Source organism: Bos grunniens, chromosome 11 (assembly GCF_055505025.1).
Source record: "Bos grunniens cultivar Pamir isolate PY7600 chromosome 11, Bosgru_T2T1.0, whole genome shotgun sequence".
Classification (NCBI taxonomy): domain Eukaryota; kingdom Metazoa; phylum Chordata; class Mammalia; order Artiodactyla; family Bovidae; genus Bos; species Bos grunniens.
In genome coordinates, this window is record NC_141175.1 from 44,389,541 (window position 1) to 44,393,083 (window position 3,543).

The 3,543-nt window shown below is 45.4% G+C and overlaps 1 long non-coding RNA gene across 1 annotated transcript; it reads right to left on the reverse strand.

Moving 5' to 3' along the window:
- Nucleotides 1-630: 630 nt before the first annotated feature.
- LOC147363022 (uncharacterized) lies at nucleotides 631-2,631 on the reverse strand. Its single transcript, XR_015136711.1, has 2 exons — nucleotides 2,330-2,631; nucleotides 631-775 (listed from the first exon to the last, which is right to left on the reverse strand). It is a non-coding gene; the product is annotated as an uncharacterized LOC147363022 (long non-coding RNA).
- Between the last annotated feature and the right edge of the window lie 912 nt (nucleotides 2,632-3,543).

Sequence of the window (3,543 nt, forward strand, 5' to 3'; positions counted from 1 at the left end):
ATCCAGTGGTTGAGAATTCACCTGCCAATGCAGGGGGCGTGGATTTGATCCCTGGTCTGGGAAGATTCCACATGCCATGGAGCAACTGAACCCGTGCACCACAATTACTAAGCTCATGCTATGCAACAAGTCACTGCAATGAGAAGCCCATGCCCCGCAACTGGACAGCAGCCCCCACCTGCCACAACTAGAGGAAACCTGCGTGCAACAACAAAGACCTGGTGTAGCCAAAAATAAATAAATATTAAGCTGTACGATCAGATTTTTGCTAGCAGAAGTGTTATTCTGAGATTGCTGTACATTTGTTGTAGTATAATAATACAATATGTGAAATTGGAATTATGTCACTCCCAGTATAAATGGGAGACAGATTTCTCAGTGTGGGAGAAAGAGGATATGGGTATAAGACAGAAGGGGTCAAGTAAAATCCCTAAGGTCCTGATTTTGAACAGGAACTATTGGGATGAATTCAGAATGTGTTTCTTAGCTCTGTCCATGGAAAAGACCTAGAAATAATGACCAACCCTGTACCAGTAATGAGCATGCCTAGCCTCCAGATTGTGGCCTCGTATTAAAACATACCCATAGGATATTAATTCATGGAGGTGACTGAGTGATGACACAGAGAGGTAATGCCATTAAAAGAATTTATTACTCACATTTTCCAAGAGCAGGGCATGCCACACCATGCTGGGCCACGTGGGGAAACACCAGGTTTCATCAGAAGGCATAAGGAGTGAGGAGAGAGCGTGGTTCAGAGCCTTTGTTGTGTTTTCTGTGGGAAAGGCAAGGCAGAGAAGGATAAACAGTTTAGGACTAAATAGTCTGAACAATGTTGGTGGTCTCTGGGTTCTAAGATGGTCTCTAGTTGTCTGGTTCTGGCCCTGGGTTGACTTTGGGCAGGGGAAATACTGGCCTGGTGTGTGACAGATAAAGGCGGTGGCTGGGGCTTTGGACTTAGGGTTGCTTGGTTTGCATGTGAGAGGTACACTTGCAGGGGAGTTGTCTGTTATTTTTGGAACTAGCTAGCCCTGGGAGAGGCAGTCTTCTCCCAGTCACCAAGGCTCCCCAAGATGTCAAAATATATAAAATTCAAGCATGATCAATACATCTTAAAATACCATTTCCTACTAAAAGGAACCAGTAGTCCTGGGAGAAATTGTTAGCTCTGGGAAATATAAGATGGGCCTGGAAGGTCTTATCATACCAGGGAGTAAAGTGAAAGTGTTAGTTGCTTAGTCATGTCCGACTCTTTGCGACCCCAGGGACTGTAGCCCACCAGGCTCCTCTGTCCATGGAGTTCTCCAGGGAGTAAGGAGGTTTTTCAAAGATGACTTGGGTCATCCCCAAAGGACCTAAGGGCCAACTTGAGAAGCCTCCCTCTGGCAAAAGATGGGATGATTTCAGCATCAATAAAGATAAAAACTGCAATGGATTAAAATATATTTAGTGACACGTTAACAATGTTACTAAAAAGAAGTTTATTGTTCCTGATTAGAGGATGCTCGGAAGTCAGTTTTGTGCTTTGAAAACCAGTACATAGAAGGAATCAAGTATTTATCCCATTTTTCTGAACTGTACCGCTGGGTAGCCAGATAGTAAATGAAAGGTGTTTCAGTGTATAACAGGGGAATTAGACTATCACCATTTGATAAGCCCTTATACATTAAAGGATCTAGGCATTGAGTGTCAACATCCCTTGTCATAACCAAAAGACCCTGCCAGACATGAAGAGCCTCCTGCTACTATAGTACTTAGGAAGTTATCTTGCAAAAACATTGAGCCTGAATCTGAATACACCTATAGTTCCAACACACAATTTATAAGAAATTCAAAGGTGAGGCAAGAGAAATATGATATATGATGCCACCATAGAGCTGTAATTGGCAAAATCCAGACTGTGGGAAACTCTCCCAGCCAAAACCACTGTTGTGTTCAACAAATTTATTTCGGTGAACAAGTATTATACGGGGCAGAGGTGAGGGGGATGGGGCACTTATGGACAGATCAATCAGTATCCGTGTGGACCTGAGATAGATCCTAAATCAAATGAACCTTTTAAACGTTGTAATTTGGGAATTCCCTGGTGGCTCAGTTGTCACGATTCACTCTGTGCTTCCACTGCAGGGGGCACAGGCTTCATGCCTTGATGGGGAACAAAGATCTTGCATGCCAAGTGGCCAAGCAAATAAATGAATAAATAAAAGTTATAATTTTATGAAGTGACTGGAAATTTAAACTCTGATTAGAAGTCAAGAGAAATATTTTAAAACTATTTTTTTAAAGATATAATAATGGAAATGGGGGGATTTTTTTAAAGAGTCCTTACCTGTTAGAAATAGATACTGAAACATTTATGGCAGGGAATGTGTCTGTCCGAGGATGAACACTGTGGGGTGAGGCTCTGGACCTGCCGGCAGCCTGCCATTTGGAAATGCTGCTCTCCTGGGTAAGATGATAATCCTGCTCAGAGTCACACAGCAGTGAGGTAAAGCTGGGCTTTGGCCGGTCTGTCTGCTTCCAAAGCTCCTAGTCTTCAGTTCAGCCTTTGTCTTCACTGGGAAGTAACCAGGAAACGGGTCTGCAGGAACCCCCAGGCCACTACCTGGGGAAGAGTTTTGGTTTCTGGAGCTGGTGAAGAAAGGAAAGGGGGAAGGTATTACTTGCTCTCAAACCTTGGCTCTGGGACAGAACTGTGTGTGAGTGTCTCCTGTGGAGGTACAGGTCAGCAGTGGACTGCTGCACGGGCAGAGGCTCTGGGTGCAGTAGACCTGGGTACGGCACAAGCCCTCCTGGAGAAGGTGGCCATTAACCCCACCATAGAGCCACGAGAACTTACACAGGACTGGGGAAATCAACTCTTGGAGGGCACAAATAAAACCTCATGTGCACCAGGACCCAGGAGAAAGGGGCAGTGACCCCACAAGAGACTGACCCAGACTTGCCCAGCAGTGTCCAGGAGTCTCTGGTGGAGGCGTGGGTTGGTGATGGCCTGATGCAGGGCTGAGGGCACTGAATGCAGCAGTGCCTGCATGGGACCTTTTGAAGGAGGTCGCCATTATCTTCATTACCTCCATCATAGTTTGGTCTCAGGTCAAACAACAGGGTGGGAACACAGCCCCGCCCATCAACAGAAAATTGGATTAAAGATTTACTGAGCACAGCCTGGCCCATCAGAACAAGACTCAGAATCCCCCTCAGTCAGTCTATGCCATCAGGAAGTTTCCATAAGCCTCTTATTCTTCTCCACCAGAGGGCAGACAGACTGAAAGCCACAATCACAGAAAACTAACCAATCCGATCACATGGACCACAGCCTGTCTAACTGAGTGAAACTATGAGCCATGCCATGTAGGGCCACCCAAGATGGACGGGTCATGGTGGAGAGTTCTGACAAAATGCAGTCCACTGGAGAAGAGAATGGCAAACCACTTCAGTATTCTTGCCTTCAGAATCCCATGAATAAAATGAAAAGGCAAAAAGATAGGACACTGAAAGATGAACTCCTCAGGTTGATAGGTGCCCAATATACTACTGGAGATC